This window comes from Argiope bruennichi, chromosome X2 (genome assembly GCF_947563725.1).
Source record: "Argiope bruennichi chromosome X2, qqArgBrue1.1, whole genome shotgun sequence".
Taxonomy (NCBI): Eukaryota; Metazoa; Arthropoda; class Arachnida; order Araneae; family Araneidae; genus Argiope; species Argiope bruennichi.
This window is the reverse complement of record NC_079163.1, coordinates 85,837,396-85,858,827: the sequence shown is the minus strand read 5'-3', so window position 1 is coordinate 85,858,827 and position 21,432 is coordinate 85,837,396. Positions and strand designations below refer to the sequence as shown.

The following is a 21,432-nucleotide window of genomic DNA, read 5'->3' as shown; positions in this document are numbered from 1 at the left end:
ACCAAAATATAAGATCGGCCACAAAGTCATTATTATGATTATGAACTTTCCAGTTTTATACCTATTACGAACTTTCCATGATTTGAAAAAGGGTTCATCCTTAAGTGAAAAATGTGTTTGGTTATTCTCCTCACTCCGAAGTGCGTTTTTCGGATTTTCTTCATTAATATTTTTGTTTACTTTCTTTGTTGATTAAATTTCATTTTGTCGGTGCTTAACTCGGAAAAACTGTATAATACTGGAGAATACATTTTGCAACTCATAATTTTAATCGTAAATATCTCCGTCAATTTTACGGAAAACGCCATAAAACGTTTTCCAGTGTTTTTATTATGATATATTAAGTATAATCTTCTAATGGGATTTTCTGGTAGATTTCCCTTTTTTTTTTTTTTTTGAGTTATTTTTGTAACTTCTTTATTTCTCCGCTAGAGGCGCTGTAGTCGATCCTAATAAATTCAGTATATTCATTTTACTATAGTTAAACGTTATTTTTCTGGTTATATCAGATACCGTTTTGAATTTAAAGGGACTTAAAAGGATTTAGCGATTACACAGCATGTGTGTGTGTGTGTGTGCCTACGTGTGTATGTGTAAAAAATAGTATACAGACGAAACAGAAAATCCAAATAAAGGCATAACCGCAAAACTAAATCAGAGTGAAATCCTGAAGAAAGCAAGGGAAAAAAAGCCTAAAACATATGAATAAAAGGAGATAAAAAATATAAAATACAGGACGGATTTGTATATACATAAATCAATGAAATTTTATATAAATTCCTTTATAAAATGTTTATAAATACATTTGTCTATTGCATTAAAACGTTTCTCTTTAAAACACTTTCATATTTAGTATTTAAATCAAATTAGCGTACCTCATAAAATGAACACTTTCTCATTTATTACGAAAATTTATTTATCATTATTTTTTCTGCGTCAGTGCGATCCCTGTCTTCTTTTGTATTGCAACATTATCTATGATTTTTAGTAACTAACGGTTTTCAACGGAAAAAATTTAAATCAAAGCTAAGTTTACTAAAATATCCGTTACAAAGTTTAATAAAATATCCGTTTCCGAAGTTGAGATAAGAAATAATATCAGGCAGAAAAATTGCTTGAATTTTCAAAAAGAGGGAATTTCATCAAGAATATTTCTTTAGAACAAAAGCTTTCTTTGTACATATATTTGGAGTATTCTATGTTAATCTCTGTGTCTATCATTTTTAGTTGATTGTCAAACAGGAGACAAGTACTGTCTGATTTCTGAAACAATAGCGGAAGTCACTAGGTAAGTCTTAAAATATAATTAAAAAATAACTTGAAGTGATAATCACCTCAAAATTGTTTTTATTTTCCACCATAATCTTCACAAATATTTATGCGCTTTCCCATAATTTTATCGATATCCCAATATCAACTATATAAAAATATTTGGGTTACTGTCTTAGCCATATTAATACTTCATGTTCCACCTCCAAAAAAAACGAACACTGAATATGACGTACAACAAATATTTGAAATTTTGCTCAATCATCCCGATCATTTTCTCAGAACTGTAGTCCGAAGCTTCAGTTAAACATCATAATATTCACATTTTCAAATACAAAATGAGTCAGTAACAATTCTTTTAAACCCAAAACCATAAGTATTCCCTTATCATCACAGAATATAAAGTTGAATTTTTAATTGAAGGTTCAAAGACCAGCTTCCATTGCTCTGAAGTACGTTTTAATTCGGCTTGATAATGCTCAACTCATGTTCCATCACATAATCAGTGATTATTAAGTTAAATATGTCTTCTTATACATTATGACTCTGAAAAAGATCTGCAAGCACAAATCCAATAGAATGTTTGTATCCCTCAAACAGTAGTCGAGAAAATCCAATCAGCACGCATTTTTCCGAAAATTCAAGCGCAGTTCCTTGTATGCAAAACGAAGTAAACATCCTTTTGCAATTGTAATGTTATTTCTATTCACTCTTTGATCAGCCCGAATAAATTCATCTTCTTCAGCTCTCTTGATTCAGCCTCAATCAAAACGGGATGCCCATTTCGAACTTTATTCCAAATTCTGGAGAGGCCTCGAGAAAAATTTTTGTCCCAATTGTGCACTGCTTAAGTGATAAATACTTTTCTCCATAAACAGATTTCTTTGTGCATATTTTTTGCATCAAGTCCTTTTCCCCACAAAAATTGAACCACAGAACTTTGCTCCCTTATCGTGCAATCATCGAATGGTAACGCCATTTTTAAGTTATGCATGCGTACGAATAGAATGTACTATCAACATTCTTGGACAATATTTGTAACTACTTTAAGATATATCATATCAATTTGTGTCTTCTTAATGATTTTACATTTCACTTAATGTTTCTTCGCATGGCACTATCTCAGAATCTCAGCGGTGAAGCTCAACCTAAGTGATTTTTTGCCCAGTATACAAATTCCCTTTCAAAAACTATATAAGTTCCAAATACGTTATGATGCTCTCTCTTTCCTGCCTTCTACCTTTCTTCCTATTTATTTGCGCAGCGCTTTTTCCCCAATTTTTATCTTAATTTAGCCCATATTAACTTCATTTTGAAATATTCTCTCATTTCCTAATCCAATTTCCACTTTTTTATTTAATTAATTTTACCTTAGCTGTATAAAATTGATCACTTCAACAGGTTCTCACGTTCTGAGTGAAGGGATAAAATTCCTTAATTTTTACCACATTCTTTCAAAGATACCTAAATTTCCCTTTCCTAAGATTAAGAAATCCCTATCAAAATCTCATAGCAAAAACCACCGAAGGGAAAAATGTCGGCCTCTTTTACTCCTGTATCGTGATGTAAAAAGACGTCAGTTTTATCATCGCTTCTTGTGCATAAAATGCCTCCCGTAGTGAAATAAAGCGAAGTATTAAAATTTCAAAAGTTTCTTCTTATCGGCCACGCTTCTGGTAAAACATGTTTACACACACACACACACACTCTCTCTCTCTCACACACACACACACACTCTCTCTCTCTCTCTCACACACACACACACACACACTCACACACACACACACACACACACACACACACATATATATATATATATATATATATATATATATATAGAGAGAGAGAGAGAGAGAGAGAGAGAGAGAGGGAGGGAGGGAGGGAGAGAGAGATATATACACTATAAGATTATGTTGTAATTTCAATACAATTAGCAGAAATACTATGTGTTAAAATAAATATTCCAATATTGTGCTTCTTATTTTCTCTTGAAGTTACGAAATTTAATAGAAATCCTGGTGATTTTTTAAAAATATTGGCTTGAGTGTTACTTAATCAAGCGGTTTTTTTTTAGGATAGCTTTTAGTAAGAATATATTTTGCAGAACATTTTCATTCACAATGATAAAGAAAAAATTTAATGAATAGAGAAAATGAATGAGCTTCTTCGTTCATTTAAAATTCTATATACACTCTACAGTATTATGATAATTTAGATAAAAACTGTCAAATAAGCATTGCTTTTTCTGATAATTTTTTTTGTTGATTTTTTTATGCTTTTCTATCTTCAAATATAGGCACTAACAATGCTTCATTACTCTACATTTTCCACTGATGGCAAAAACGTTGCTTTTATATGGAGGAAAATTTGACAAATTATAAAATTTTTTAAATTTTCGTTCATGTGCTATGTAAAATTCTATGTTTTCTCTCAAACCATATAATTTTCTTAACTGTCTTTCACTTATTTTTGAAAAGCTCCTTTCATTTAAGCGTAATTCATTTAATAGGTTGTTTCCTAGCAACTAACTTACAAGTGCATAATTTAGTTTTCTTCACTGATTTCAAGCTAATTGCTTTGACTTCTAATTAATTGCATTTTATTCAATTCTCTGTAATTCAAAACAGCCGGAGTAAAAAATAACATCATTTTCTTTCACAAAAAATTTCATGAAAAGACTCGCGAATTCGTTATTAGGTAGGAAAGAAAGCATTAATACAGTCTCATTCTCTTTCCAAAAATAGTGTAGTGTGAAATAAAACAACTTTGGAACAACAGTATTCTTTATTAAGCCATAATTTCATTTAATATTGTGAACTTAACGCTTTTAGCTGGACTTCCTAAAATGAGCAATACATGAAGTTTGCCAAAAATTGCCAAACAAGCGAATCTCGCCAATCCTAGACGCCTGTCTGAGACAGAAAACGCCCTCTTCCATGCTCTAACCAAAACAAACGGATTAGCAGCCGGTCATTTAAGCCTTCATCACGGAGAGTGCTGTAGGATTTCGTGGATTTTTCGTTTCTCTCTTTAGTTCAAAGATTCATCAGCTTGTCACTTGGAAATCAAAGGGGGGAGGAACGAATCTCTTCCATAGATTATTCTAGACTCGTGGTTTCATCTTTCCGGAGTTTCTCCGACGGATAGGATGCCGATTACTGCGAGACGTGCTTCAGCTGTCATGAGCTCGTGTTTCGAATTCAAAGAGGTGGAAAATTCATTGTAATTAACTAGCGAAATCAAAGTTTTACAACACACACAAATTGCATGTAAGTATTCATTATCATCATTATATATTTGTAACCAAATTATGTAATTTGTATCCATAATATAAGATACTATTCTTTAATAACTTTTATCATTTTAATGATCATTGAGAGTATTTTTGAGAATCGTTTGAGAAATCTAAATTTTGAAATTATTTGCGTAACATGTGTATTTAAAAGGAATCGATCAAAAGGCGTGGGTTTATTCTATGTCATTGTGTTTATTTTCAGAAGCATTCGTAAAATACGTAACTTTATTTCATGTTTATTTTTCCTCAAGTAAATAGGGAGAGAATATAGACTAAATTTCAAGTGAACCAAATTTAGGTTGACTGGATCAATTTGGGTTTTGGGTTATTGTTTTTTTTTGTATTAATTTTCAATGAAATTTCAGTGATAAATGAATTTGTTTTCGAGTGGTATACTACACAGCACAGATTATATGAATAACCAAGTAATGAAAATCAATTATGTTAAAACGTTGCATGTTAAATATCTGTTTAATACACTGTTCTCTATTTATGGATCTTGTCTTCCCCTCAGATGGATGATGCATTGTCCCTTTGTTCTACGTTATCACTGTTATTCGATGTTATTTGATTTAGATTAGTATAATGCTTTAATCAAAAATTGTATATATTACTTAGCACGTAATCGTATATAATAATATTTATCGTATTTGATATGGAGTTGTATCTTGCAATCAAATGTTCTATTTATGCTATAAATACGTTCTTCCATTTTTTTAAAAATATATATTATGACGAAAGATAATGAATTTGTGCAGAAAAAAACGTAAGAGTAAATTTATTAATTCTGTTTCCATTCAACTTTAGTATTTTTAATTCGATTTTCCATCGTAAAATAAATTGTATAAATATTTTGCATCAAATATACATTCATTTCTTTTAATCAAAAGTGCACATTAAAGAATTGACTTTCTGATTTGACCCATATGAATACTTTTCATTATTGAAAAAAATATCCCGCATAAATTGAAACTACTTCATAATCTAAATGAATTTAAATAAATGACAAATTAAATTTGTATAAATTTAAAAAATAGATTTTAGGATAACTACGGAGTATAGAAAAATAAAAAATTCGCAGTATAAAGAAGTTTACTTATCAATTGTTTCAGTTAAGAAGAAAAAAAATATTCAAAACATTAAAAAAATAGAAAAATGAGGGAAAATATTATCAGTCCAATTTCAATTGTTGCCTCTAGAATTCATTGTTAATTATTAATTTTTTTATATTGAAATGGAGAAATATTAATCTGTAATAAAAAAAGCGAAATACTGCACATTTCTATTATTTATTTACATTACATTAAAAATGTAAAAATTTATTTCACTTACTTTAAAAAAGGGTTTATTTTTTCGAAATAAATACTTGAATTATAATCCAATGATTATCATCCTGTTGATTTTAATATGAATGAAAGTTAAATTTTTTTTATTTATGCAAAATTGTTCCTTGAGCATCACTTTTAGAATTAAAAATCGAAATTTGTCTATTGCTGCTTGAATGCAGCATTCCATACGATAGAAAATATTTTTTCCAAAACGTTTGTCTGTTCTTCAAAGACAATATGTTAAAGCAACCTTGCAAGTAAAATAGGATTACTAAATGGAAGAATATTCTTAGTTTAATAAATATTTCTTGTTATGTCATTTAATGTTTAATTATTTTAACAAGAATGTAGCTATTACATATAAGTAAAAAAAAACTCATAAAGTTATTGTATCAGTATTTTTCTTGTATTTGTTTGATGAATTAAATAACTAAGGGAATAAATTATTTTTATGCTGACAACCTAAACTAGGAGGTATTCAAAAACACTTTATATATTATTGAATGATTAACACTTCATTCATAAGTAAAATTTAATCGAAAATAAATATAGTAATATCTCTAAAACAAGAAGATAAGATAAGATAAATGTTCTAAAATAATTTTTCTGCGCATTTCGATAAGGATTTAATCATATCTTTAGACAGTTATAAGAAGTTTAAGATAGTAGATTAAAAGTTCCTTAAAGTTGACTTTTCTAACCTGTTAAAAAAAGAGATATAAAATAAATTATAGAAATGGGTCGATTAAACTCATTTTACGTAAGAATATTAAATGAAATCAGTTTAAAAACATTAATTTATTATTGTAGTGTTTCATATTTGCATGATTGTTAATTAATACTGTGAATTTCACACCTCCAAAATTTAAAATGCGTTCTTCAATTTCGAATTTGATTTTTTTTTCATTTTTTAATTTAATTTTTTTATCTACAATGCTTTAATTTCGTTTTTTCCCCACTAAATGGATCTGACATTCCGGTATAAAGAGAGGGGGGGGGGTATCACCGATTTTTGATTATTCGTTTCAGACTGAAAAAAGGAGTACCGGATTTATCCCGTCTTTCAATAAAATATTCTAAATTGTTCAAAAACTATTATAAAAAATTTAAAAATAACGAGTAACGAGATCTGAACGTTATTCATCGTTAACGTTATTCAACGATTAACGTCGTCTCTGAATAATTATTCATCCACAATCTGAAAGAAATATCAGAAGTTCACATTAGTGCTTCTTTTTTGCAATTTTTAATAGTTTAATTTTTCCATTTTTTGGGAAAAATACTTCCTTTTTTTTAATTCCAAAACCTATTCCCCTAATCCCTCCCCTCCGTCCTTAGTTGGGCAGCCGTGTTTTAGAACCTCTCGGATTGAAATTTTGAAAATCTGAATAATTCTCCAGTGTAAACGACGTAGTTCTTTCTTATATAATGCATTTAATATAGAAAAGAATGATCTAATTTGAATATATGGACCACCATCTACGCACTGAATGCAGAGCTTTCTCCTTAAGTCCACAAAGTAATTAATTTAAACAATGGTCAACCAAATTAGGGCAAAGCAGGTAAAATAACTGAACTTATAAGGGACTTTACAAAGAACCTTGACGTGGATCATCTCATTAAAAATTGTGGAAAAGTCATTTTTTCCTTGTGTTACACAAATATTTGAATAAACGATTTTGAATAGAATAGAAAAATGATAAATTAATATGTGTTTGCTATATCTTGCTTAACGTAGTTTTATCAGTAGAAACTTACACTGCATACAGACTGGTAAAAATGCTATTAAGATTTCTTTCTTCGCACTAGGAAAATCTGTCTGTTCTCTTATAACTTTTAGGTTTCTCTTTTCTACTTCTTATACTTTCATGTATTATATTCTCCCACACTTTTGGTCCAATTTATTAACACCTCTGTTATGTAATGATTTATTACTTACGAAAAAAAGAAAATAATAGACAACGCTTACGGTGATTGAAAGATATCACTTTTATTATCTTAGAATAAATAGAAAACAAAGGAAATGCTTTATAACTACTACTCCAAAATCTCCATTTTAAAAGGAGACTTTGAGATTTCAACTACTCTTGATCTAAAAGTTAAGATGTTATAGTTCGCCGAAGAAGCTCTTGATAGCTTTCTATTAAAAATTTATATTTGATGAAAGTGATTTTTAATGCAACTGTTTCGATTAAACTAGTCTTTAAGCCATACCTTACCAAACAATTACCAAATTACGGCTTAGCAAAAAAAATCAAATGATTATTTGTTGGTCTCCAGACTACTAAAATCCAATTTATTGAAAGATCCATTTTGTAGAGATCACTAATAGGTACTGAAAAATTAAGAATCTTATGGTATATTGCGCTGCTGTTTGCTACATTGTAGCTCTTCTATCGCATACAATCTAGCTCCTTTTTTAATCACAAAGAATATGCCCTATATTGCGCTCTTTACTAAAAGCGTTTACTCGTGTTTCTGACTGCGATATAATTTTTTCACAGTGAATCCGTTTTATATAGCTGCGCGTGTCATCACATGTGTGGCACAAATAATGACTGCGATATAATTTTTTCACAGTGAATCCGTTTTATAAAGCTGCGCGTGTCATCACATGTGTGGCACAGACAAGCCGAAGATTTAGCAAATAAAGTTTATAATATTTTAATCACTCAGTCTATTTATATAACTCTAAATTCACTTATTAAATTCCTTTTGGGAGAATCATTTAATATATAGAATATTAATAAATGTTCCCTATTTTTTGAACATTAAAATAACTCGTTTTCTATTCTATAACACTTTTCTAGTAGCTGTGAATCGGATATCTGATAGTTATAAATGAATATTTTTTAAAATACTCTTATAATGCTATCTTAGCATACCAATGCTTTGAGAGTATCATTTAATATATAGAACATTAATAAATGTTCCTGACTTTTTTAACATTAAAATAACTCGTTTTCTATTCTATAACACTTTTCTAGTAGCTGTGAATCGGATATCTGATAATAATAATTATAAATGAATACTTTTTAAAATACTATTATAATGCTATCTTAGCATACCAACAAAATATATAATGTATCTTAGCGGAAAGAATCAGTACTGTATGCTTCATTCGGTAATTTCTATGATCAAATAAAATTCTAAGAAAAGAATTTCTACTTATCTTTAAGCATAATTTAAAATTACCGCTTCTTGAGCATTAGAATGTATAATGTTTTTTTGTTTTATAATATATACTTCTCTTCAGCCAATGAATCGCATACAAGTTAAAAGTCGTTATAAATTGCGACCCTTTCAATGCTGTTACGTCTTTTTATCTTTTATCTTTATCAAAAGAGTATTTTATTCACAATGTTAATTATTTTGTAACAGTTTGTCAAAAATATTGTCTTCTTATAAAAAAAATTTCCCTCTTAAAGAATCTTAATAATCGGGCAAAATCCTTATTAATCCTTTCTTTCATAAATCTTTATAATACGAATAAAATTCTTATTTTTTAAGTACCTTCAAAGTACTAGAAATAGATTTATCTGAAATGAAAATACCCCGTTTTATAGTTGTAAAATTTCTGTTACTTAATATAGAAGTTTATTAGAAGTATAAAAATTATTGTCATTTCTTTGAGTTTCAACTTTTGTGCTCACATCTTTCGACTCGTTCGTTTTAGCTCACATTCAACCTTGGGAACCGTCAAACAGGACTTTCACTTAGCACCTTTGCATGCAAAAATTTTAGTATCACTTGCAGATTATTATATTTTCACCCTGAAAATATGTAAAAATAAGTCGTAAATGACACTGACGCTTTAATTCATTGTCTTTCTCCTTATGATAGTTAAAACACCTTGTCATGTAGAATTCGTTATTCGGATACTGTAAAAATCTGTGTCCATTCAATTTCAAGGATAGTTGATCAAAGCACTGTTTTATAGTCTGAGTTATTTAGTATTATTATTTGACATACTAAAAAATACTTGGTTGGGGAAAAATAATACAAAATCTGATTTTATCAATATTTGAAATCTATCTATGTATTTTGATTTGCTTAAAAGAAATTCAAAAATTGGTATTATTGCGAAACAGAGTGAATAATAATAGTTTACGTATGAAAGAGGTTGTTGAATGTTTCACCTCTAATTAAATAAGACAAAATACATCAAAGAATTAATACAAAATGCAAAACATAAATGATGAAATTCCGTCCTGGATTAATGCTAACTTTATAAATATAAGTGTTAGTTTTGTATAATTTACATACATAATATTAATAATAAAGATGTGGAGCCCTATGTTTCGCTCAGAATCCAGCCCTCTCCTTCTGTGCATTTGCAGTTAACCTCTCCCATTTCAAACCTTATCACCATTTTAAATATGATTCCAATCTTGTATTTGGACACATATTTGGCGCTTGCTCACAAACATGACCTAGCAAATAGATTGGAAGGAAAACAGAAGATATAAGTAGATAGATATGCCCAGTTCGTAGTTGATACAGATAATGGATATACGAATCTGTCATTTTAATAAAATTTCTAATAAAAGTAATAATAAAAGGTTTAAATATGAATATTTTATCAGTACATCCTACTTTTTGCCTTTCTAAAATGCGCATGTTTGTTAACATTTTTTTTTATTTCTTCTATTCATTCATTTCTATGTTATTCATATTAAAAATACTGGAACATCGATTCGATTTTTTTTTTTCATCTTCTGAAACGCACAAAGTTTCATGAAATGCAGTTTTACGATAATTACTGATGAAACTATTCATGCGAAAGTACCATTTTATTTATCTAAATGATATCATATTTAATGTATACAATAACAAAGAGAAAAAATCGTTTAGAATATATGTTAGCAGTTTATTGTCTAACAGATGTTTAAAAATATTTCATCTGTCTTCTTGTAATGTAAATAAATAAAGAGTATTTTTAAGAAATACATTTTCATCTATTTTATGTTGATGTATGGGAAAAAACAGATAACAAATAACTAAATTTCATTGTTCCATTTTGAGTTCTTCAAAAAAAGATTAGAAAGGAAAAAGGCAGTATGGCAACTTTTGCTTAAAGACTATTTTGCAGTCATTAGTTGAAATTAATATTTGTTTCTGATGCTAATCTCATATTAAATTTAAAGCAAATGCTTATTTCGCAGCCATTTATTTTTTTTATTTTCTTTAAAGCTTCAGAAAAATTCTGATTCATTTGCTGTCATTTTTATTTTATTACATCTGCTCATTCATCGTAGATACATCCGGGAGGAAATTCATTATGTTTCTTAAATAAACAGTAATCTGGATAAATAAACAGAATTTTGAAGGAAATCTATAGAAAAGTTACATCTGCTCATTTATCGTAGATACACATCCGGGAGGAAATTCATTATGTTTCTTAAATAAACAGTAATCTGGATAAACAAACAGAATTTTGAAGAAAATCTATAGAAAAGTTACATCTGCTCATTCATAGTAGATACATCCGGGAGGAAATTCATTATGTTTCTTAAATAAACAGTGATTTAGATAAATAAGCAGAATTTTGAAGAAAATCTATAGCAAAGTTGAGAGTAAAGAATAACTAAAGATTTTTCCTGCTTATTCAGCCACATTTTTTTCCCAAGGTAAATGTTTAAACATACACTTTAAAAATGTATGATAAGCATAAATAGTAAATTATAGCTTCAAGAAAGTTGCATCGTGCAAATTTTAATTTCACACTTATACGTGCAACACGATGCCTGAAAATACGTGCTACAATTTCTTTCTTTAAATAACTAAAATAACAAAAGATTGCCGTTATAAATCAAAATGTTTATTATGCGATCAAGCAAATTATTTGGCACTAATCTACTTGGTTTACTAGGAATGTAGGAGATAATAATGTTTATAGTTGTTTATATATTTAACTTCTGTTTCCCCCTCTTATGCTGTTTATATGTGCCTTTTTACAGAAAAATTATACTTCATGAAATGACTTTTTTTTATAACGTTTTCATAAGCTATCATCTGAGACTTCTGCAGAATCTTGGAAGTTAAAAAGTTTATCTCAAAAAACATCGTAAGTGCACCGAAAATGCCAACTTTCAAAGATGTATAGCTTCGCCGATTTAATATGAATTGATCTGCAAACAACGCTAAGTTAACTAAAGCCCTTAAAATTGCTACCATTGGGAGATTAGTTGAATACACGTTACCGTAATTAATGCAATGGAATAAATTAGAAAAAGTTATTTTATTCTTTCTTCTGCAATATATCTTAATGTTCGCCTGACTTTTACATATGATGTTCGCTATACGAATAAAAACTGCACCCCTCCTAAAATATCACATTTCTCCATTTGTTTCGCGACTTGGTTTTGATAACAATCAGAAACCGATTGGTATGCATTTCTGGATATGTTTTCATTGGTGAATGAAGAAAGTTATTATGAACAATCCGTCAAATAACTTTCAGAACATTTCTTACTGAACGCAATCTGTAAAGTTTGAAATCAAGCAAAATGTGTCATTGGATTTAATGATGCATCTCCCGTAAGTACATGTAAATTGTATTTGTATAAGAAATTTCGTCATAATATTTATTTTCATTACATCTTCAAATTTTCTATTGATATTCTTTAGTTTTTCTTCTTTTAAACGATTTCTCAGAATCCTTCGAATACGATTTTGGAGAAATTTGACGGAAAAAAACCCGGAAATTTACGATGAAAAAAAGGTCGACAGAGTTGTCGCTAATGAAGAAAATTGGTTATTCTTGAAACTTTTTCATTTAATTTTTACATTTCATTAGTTAATTCAATAATTTAACTTTGGACCCTTTAGCTATTCTTAGAAGGAAACCAAAAGAAATTATCTAAAATATTTGTCGAATTATGAATCAAAAATTCTGCATTCGTTTTTCTGTATTCATTTATGGAAAGAAAATCAGAAAAAAAAGGGGGAAAATATTTACTATTAACAAAAAAACTTCCTTATCCAGAAATACACTTTGTATTTATTCCTTTTTGTTATCCGCTTCTCTACTCTCAATATATAAACCCATATTTACGAAAACCTCATTATTCGACATTTTCATTATATTGTTTTTTATATGCTGTTTAGATTTTAAAAATTTAGCTGTTTATCCTGAAAAATTCAAAGAACTGATATGAAATAAAAAATACTTCATTAAAATGTCTTTTGAGTAATTATAAAATGTTAAAGGTGATTATTATGAAAAACTTCTTTCTCAATCGAATATAATTATCATGATGAAATTTTTATTCTTCAGACGAAAGATTAAAAGATTTTATTCATCTAGATGGAAAATAAATATCGGTTGGTAAAATTTTTGATGTCGCTTTTATATTAAAATTTTAATGATAACATTGAATCCTTTGATCGGTTCATTATTTTATTTTATACTTTTACTCAATCAAACTTTCATAAATTATCCATTCATTCTTCGTTTAATCAGCTTTTCAAAAATTATTTTTTATTATTCTATAAATCAAGAATTTCCTTGAACTTTCTGGAATCCTTATCAATTTCCATGCTTTCTGATATTTTACTAATTGCATTTAGATTTTAAGGAGTCAAATTTGTGTTTTAAATCGATTGCTCGTTTTTATTTCTCTGTTTTTTATAATTACTTTTAAAAGGAAACATTATTTAACATTATTAATACTTATATATTAGTCTAAGTCAATATCTAAATATCTATTTTATTTTCTGTTTCGCTTTCTTCACCTAATAAATATGTTAAATTATAATGACCCTCCTCCCCCATAATGCTGAAAATGGCAGCATTCGGTGCACTTAGAATTTTGCTGCATATTTTCGAAACTATTGGACAAAAATGGCTAAAATAGATTTGTAACAACTGTGCTCCAATTGCTACTTTTTTAATTGCATCAAAATTTATATGTGTTTCTATTCAATAATTTTTGGATAAAAGTTTAATAAATAATTAAAATTATAATATATTACTTCAAATTGAAAACTACATAATTTTTATTTGTGTCAGGAACCGGTTTAAGATAGAGCTAGAGTTATTGTAATCGATCCATTACATCGAGATATGTTTTTTAAAAAAAAAGTGTTTCATTTAACAAGAAAATTGTTGAATTTCAACTACTCATAATTCAATATCCATTCTTTGAAAAGGAAATTTTTTCAGACATTCGAACTCATTTAATCAAAAGAATTTGAATTTCCAAATTTGGTATTGTCATTTTAAAAATATGAGTCTCTGTGAATTTTAAAAAGGAGACGACTCCCTGCAGAGACCATTTTTTAAGTCTGATCTCGCTTTTAATGCATGTTAATTAATTTCAAAGCAACAAGCAATATTCGGATACTATTTTTCATTCACTTTACAAAATCAGTGATGCTCCACTTTTGCAGTACAATTATTTTCTCTATCTGTCATAGTTTCTGAGATAAAATCTCTAACTTTCAAAAATTGCTTTTAGCCATTTTACAATAGATAGTCGTTATTTCCAAAGTTCTAATTTTCTTCGTTTCAACATAATTTCATTTATCCGCCCAACTAGATGTATACTACAATCTACTACTCCCAACTAAATCTACGTATATTCTTTTCACTGTATCTTATATTCATTTGAACATCTTTTCTTTATTTTTACCATTTTTTAAATTACTTTTTTTAATTTCATATGATATACGCAGAATTTATGTGCATTGTATTGAAATATTCTTTATGTTGATATATCCTAGTATATAAATGGCTTTTTTTTCTGTTCGATATAATGCATAAATCAATTACTTGTATTCTAATCAACGAAAAATTTCTAAATACAATTGCATAAAGTAAAAAAGCACGTTAAATTTATGAAATAATGAAATCGAAAAATGTGGCAAAATCATGAATGAAAAAAATTAAAGGCTTTACTTCGGAGTTAATGAAGGTTTTTTCTGTTGTTGTAATTGTTATTTGCTTTGCAATAACAAAAATCACCTTCATTATTTAATTTCGCATTTTAATTGGTTCCACGTATAATTCCTGAAACCAGACGTGAAAGGTGAAAATTCACATTAAATTTATGAAACAATGGAAACGAAAAATATTGCAAAATTATGAAACGAATTTAAATTTTGTTTTTCGTTGTCCCATTCTTTGTTTTTGAAGTCATTTGATGAATCTTGTAATGGTGGCGCAATTACAAAAACAATGCTAATTTTCGAAATTTATATTTTTATTAGTTTTACATGTATTAATGCATTCTCTCATTAGAAATAAATTTGTCTTTTTAAATTAAACCCAAATGAGCTTACATGATTATAATAAATAGTTTATATTTAAACAACGAATGCTAATTTTTTTTCTGTTATATTATGAAAGCTTAGTGCTATTGTTTCTAGAGTTTGCTCCTCTTTGATAGTATTTTTAATTAAAAATTTAAATCCACATTAATAATAACAAAACAAAGCCTCTCTTTAAGTTTATTAAAAAATTAAAGAATATTTGCTTCATATAAACCTACAGTAGAGAAAAATTGTATCGGATAGGAATGTGATGCAGAAACATCTAGAAATTGAGCAAAAAAGCCTGCAACGGAAATGCCCGGAAAGTCTAGAAAAAATTCGCAGTGACTTTTCGCAATTCCTATTAAATTGTGATTTATTTTCTATGTCAGTAAAGTTACGAAAGTTTTTTTCCCCTTTTTCTTTCATTAAAAAGTTCACAAAATTTTTTCACCAACTGAAAATGCAATTTATTTCTCGCCTTTTTTCGCAGATATTAGAGACGTTGATTTAATTTCTTCAACGTATATATTATAGATTATTTTTAGAACATTTCTGAGAATGTTCTGAAAAAGTAATATTACGAAAGAATAGAATAGTAATAGTAATAGTTCTGAAAAGTAATATTACGAATCGGGGTGATTTAAGCAACCGTTATATCAGTTGGAAAAAACACTGGTAGCTGTTTATGATGTCAGTTTTTTTAAATGCATAGTTCATTTTATTGGAAAAGAATTTTCTTGCATATATCTGAAGATATTTTACTTTAAATCAAAATTAATCGATTAACTTCAGTGAATGCAATAAAGATTGCAATGGCACTCTCCGCTTTTCTATTTTTTAGCGAATCCATTTAGGGCGGTCATTCACATGCACTCCACACCAGGTTCTCTCCAGTTCTGGCGGTGAACTTCTTACCAGAGTGCAGTAATCCCCGGGGGGGGCACCTCGAAATGAGGATGAGATGCTTCCGGCATGGTGGTTGGATCTCGCCACCCTGGAGGATACACAAATAGGTGGGGGATCTGACTCCTCCCATCGATGACGGGACGTACTTCCTTCGGGGAGGGTTGTACCGTGGCCGGTGATGGCTCTTAGGACTCAACCACAGTTCCCGCCAGTATTGCTGTTGCGGCGTTTCGGTCATTCAGTTTTATGGTTTAAATCCGTGTGCCTTCGTCGCGTGTCGGAGAGTCAGATGGTTGACTTACTAGAGTGCAGTGCTAGTATCCTCTTTATGCATTCCAAGTCTCTCTCTCCCCACCTTCATTAATTGAGCCTCGATCCCAAAAGGTGTGATTAAAATGTGAAATGTAAATTAGGGCGTATTAGCTATCCAACCTTCAACTCGTTTTGGTATGGAGTAACCAATTTTGCGTTAATCACCAACTTTGGCTTTTATACATGAGAGGCCTGAATTCAAAACTGGATTAATTTACCTGCTATATTTGCATGGCGTAATGGCGTAAATCTATTTTGAGTCAAACAAGGTAATGCAAAAGTTTGGAAAAAGGGTGGAGTTTTAAGTGCCGTCCTCGTCATCTGATAACCATTAAAAATTAATCGCACTGTTAATAACCATTAAAAATTAATCGCACTGTTAATAACCATTAAAAAAATCCTTGTAAAAAACATTGTACCAAAATAGCCCTTGTAGAGCTTCCAAACAGGATTTAATCTGACTTAAATGGTCTCTCGAAAACATTGTCTCAATTACATTAAATAAGTGAAAATGGAACGCTCAATCTGAACAAAAATGAAGAGTAGTTCCTTTGATTAGAGAATTGATAATAATAATGGCATGGATCATGTGTTCCATTATTATGATTATTTAATGAAGCATTTTTTTAAGTTTTAAGTTGATTTAAAATTATTATTCATTTAACTTTCTAGATACAAAAAAGATCATTCCTTTGTTCATCTCACTTTAACATGATTTCACTTAATGGTAATATTTTCACTTCATTCATTATTAAAAAAATAATATTAATAACTGAAAGGGCTACTGAGAAAAAATAAAATGGGAGTGAAAACAGATTCTTTGAATACATTTAATGCCCAAATGCATTTTACGTGTTCTCTTTAAGTCTCATTTTCGGAACAATGTATCATTTTGAGAACCTTTTAATTTCGCCATAAAACACTAACTTTCCTTCCTCGCCAATGCACTAGTTGTGCCAGTCCATTTTCAGCGTTGGACATAGAAATAAAAACCGCCCAGAAATACTTATCACGCCAAGGTACTTAGGGTTAGCGGAATACAAGAATTCGATGATTCTTCACCAGATGTTTCTATCGTTGCAATAACGTGGAATAATAAAAACAGTTCCTTAATAAACTCAGAACTCCTGTGCTACATTTAATTATAACATTTAAACTAATCATTTCATTCAGTAATATGTGGAAAGATATAATAATAAACAGAAAATAAAATATGAGGAAATGAAATTATATGAAAATAGTTGTTCTTTTACTTATTAATACAATATCATCAGGAAAAACTGCAGTTATTATTTGTATTATTCCTTTAATTCAGAGTGTCTTAAACTGTAAATTTTGATCCCGAAATGTTTATGTATATTAATGTCTCAAAAGAAATTTGTCAACGAATAGAGTTCTTGTCAGTAAGAAATCAGTGGGAATGGTCACCTTAATATTTTTATATACTTAATAAATGTATTATTCCCTCCCAATCACATTAAAAGTACTGTTCGTTCAGTATCCTGAAACGGGCACTTCTAGACGATTCTATGTCACTGAGGGGTGAGAAGCGGAAGGATGAGCGCATCTCCGGAATTCGTCATTCTTTGACCTTGATTCCCGCCCTATTAAATACTCTTTTGTTCAAATTTTTTTTCTCACGTGTATGTGAGTATGGTGTCTTTTCAGACCTTATTATTTTATTTTAATTAAGTCTGCTAGAAATCCGAGGTTACTTTATTGCCAAGTGCAAATATCTCCTCCTTTCGTCTTTCCTCTCACCCCTATTTCGACGAATTAAACCAATCCTAACGCATGCGCAAAATCGCGGAGGGTTTTAGTTGGCAAATAATACGCAACATAGGCAAGGCGGTGTACGCCCGAGATTCCGAGTTTTTATTTTCAGAGTCACATACTTGAGTATTTGATGCTTCATGGTATAGAAAAAAAAACGTGTATACAATTTAACTGCCTTTTTAATAACAGATTTAAACCGAAACACTACGTAGAACTACAATTTCAGTAACAAGATCACACACTAAATTCGTAAATCGTTATGTTTTTGAGTAATCGCCTTTACATGCATGCAGGTATGCAGACCGACAGACGGTCAACCCTTTATTGGATTTTGTTTAAAATTTAACACAAGGCTACAGTTTTAATAACAAGATTACATACCAAATTTAATTTATCTAAAGTCATTGAGTTTTTAATTTTTCAGGTATATATGCATGCGAAAGTACAGATTGACAGAAGTCAACCCGCGGACAAATTAAATTCAAAATTTGGTACGGATATACATGTTAGATACTAAAACGCTGTACCAAATTTTATTTAGTTCTTTCCGTTTTGAAGTTTTCTTGTTCACTTGGACATGGACAAATAGACAAACTTCCTAAGAATGGATTTCAATCAAAATTTGACAGAAATGTGTAAATTAGGTTTAAAGACCGTTTAGCTCAAATCATTTTAAAATTACTTAGATTCCCAAGCAGGCAGATAGACGATTCTAAAAATGTGTTTTTTCGTTTTTAAAGTGGTCTTAAATGTGAAGATTCGTCAGAATTTCGAAGTTAAATTTGACAATTGCAATACCTTGTAATTTATATATACGAAAAAGTAAAAACCACTAAGATTGTCGCCTTGATTTAAATCAGTTTAATAAATGATTGCAAATAAATATATTTCTCTGAAGTTGGTTTCGTTTATCGTCTATTGATAATGAGTTTTTGTACTTTGCTTTCCTACTTCTGGCCATGCACATTTGGTATCAACAGTGGAAAAGACTTAAGTTTACAGTTTAATTTCGGTTTGGTGTATTATAATCTCATTTTGAAACTGGTTTCAGAGATATATTGGACCGACTTCGTAATTATGAACCATTGTCAGACGACAACATTTGAGACTGCAACTTCATTTCGGATATTACATATCACACTTAAGTCAGTACAATTAATCTTTTGTGGATTTAGGAGTTTTTATGGATTTATAAAAGATTTATCGAAACTTATGTGGATTTAAGTACCAAACCTTACAAAATCCAAAACTCAGTCACGAGGAACAATGGGGCGAAGAATTACTACCTTAGTTTTAAAATACGCTATTATGAAGAAAATAAACACTATTTTCATTACATTTGGAATTCGTTCCTCTGTTATACCCGTTTGCCTGCCGATATCATTAACGATTTTATGACAGTGTCATAAATTTATTTACCGATGTTACACTTTTAACCGTAATTTTATATTTAGGATTACTCTTCTGCTGAAAACTTCGACATCTTTAATTCCTCATCGTAGTTCTTCCCGGCATAAATGCATTTATGCCATTTTTCAAGTACTTATCTTCAGATTCGTATGATAATCTTCGTTGGATTTATGTTTCTACCGCTTGGCGTTCTCATTTCTCTGGACAAAATTTATTTTTCCAAGATAAAAGTAGCACATTTTTATTTGCTAAAGAAAATCAGATTTTCTCTTGCATATCCAAAATTACTTCTGCGCTCAATAATAATGTTGATTGTGGCAAACATAATAATTACCTTAAATGCCTCTTTGCTTGAGGGATGTTGTAATCGTACCTTAAACTAAACGCAAATTATAAATTTATCTTTAAAGTTTCTGAAGGCATCTGCGGCTCAATGGTAGTTGAACAATCAAATATTTATAAGATAAAGGGTTATAGCCAAGAACTATTTACATAATACAAATTATTTTTAAGGGCGTTGAAAAATTACTTTTTTCCTTCTTTTTAAATCTCTAGATGTTTTATGTTATGTGAAAGCTTATTCTGTAATACTTCCACTGTTTCCCCCTTTGCATTTTTCCACAGCTTTTTTCCTTCCGTCTCAAATAAGTTTCAAAATTACCATTTAAAGATATCGACATTTTAAATCGCTATAATGTAAATCTAAAATGAATGTACAGAAATACAGTACTCTATTTGAGCACTAGTCTCGTACACATTAAATGAATCGGAGTCAAGGTTCTTTCAAATGGTGTGACGCGGAAATTCGGAGAAAATTTGATGATTCATGAATCGTTTTCATTGTCTGGACACGCTTCAAGATTATGTTGTCCGTTTCAAAATAGCCCACATATAATTTCAAAAGGGAAAATTTGTTTGAATACATAAAACTATCTAAAAAATCTATAAAAATTAAAGATATGAAGATTAGCTTCCGATAACAATTTGGTACAAACTACATCGAACTCCCAAATTATCTTAATTAAGCACAAGCAATAATTAACTTTTTAGCGATAACAAAAAATAAATAAACAAAATTTTACTAAAATTTCAAGCATTTCTAATGAATGAAAATTCAAAATTCCATGAATAAAATTATTAAATTAAAGTATGAAATTTATTACTATCACTTGACAATGAAATCTCCTCATGCAGATTTTAAAGCACAAAAATTCTTGGAAAAATCCCACTGATCCATTTAATTTTATAGAATAACAGACAATTTATCTTTCCAGAAAATGATTTGCTAAAACGAATTAAAGAGAAAAGGATAAATTGGAGTTAAAACATTTCAAGAAACGAAAGACTATTCATTACAATCGATCGATAAAAAAATTCGGTCGCTTTTGGAAAGAAATTTTAATTTTAGCTCAATTGGAAAAGATATTTGGTAACTATTTTAGAAAGACCAATGAAGCTATTTCCCCCATGGAAAATTAGTTTTTTTAAAGGTTATAAATGGAGATGCTTTTCAGAATAGTAGTTATGCTTCTAAAAATTCTGCTTCAATGCCAAATGCGACAGTAGATAAAGTGAAAGTCGCCATAAAAAAGATGAAAAATTAAAGAAAGAATGGAATGGGATTTCAAATTTGGAGATATTTCACAAGCTGAAATATTAAAAGTAAAATTTATTTTTATTTATCTACACAAAATTTGTTTAAGCAAAAAAACATGTAATAGTTATTTTTAACAATACAAACACTAATGCTTTTTCTCATTTTATGCTTGCAACTTTATTCATGAGAAATCTAACATCAATCGTTTTCGCTTCCAAATAGAAAGAAATACGACTGAATTCGGAAATTGCCATAGATGTTGTAAAACATTTTCGATAAGA

At 29.3% G+C, this 21,432-nt stretch overlaps 1 protein-coding gene across 5 annotated transcripts in view; it reads left to right on the top strand.

Annotated features, from left to right (window-relative positions):
• Positions 1-4,220: 4,220 nt before the first annotated feature.
• The window catches only part of LOC129961084 (beta-1,3-galactosyltransferase 1-like), a 59,215-nt gene continuing 42,003 nt past the window's right edge, over positions 4,221-21,432 (top strand). For all 5 annotated transcript variants that reach the window (XM_056074900.1, XM_056074902.1, XM_056074903.1 and 2 more), the window contains exon 1: positions 4,221-4,538. The gene's annotated coding sequence lies outside the window, so the exon portion shown is untranslated. The remainder of the gene's footprint in view (positions 4,539-21,432) is intronic.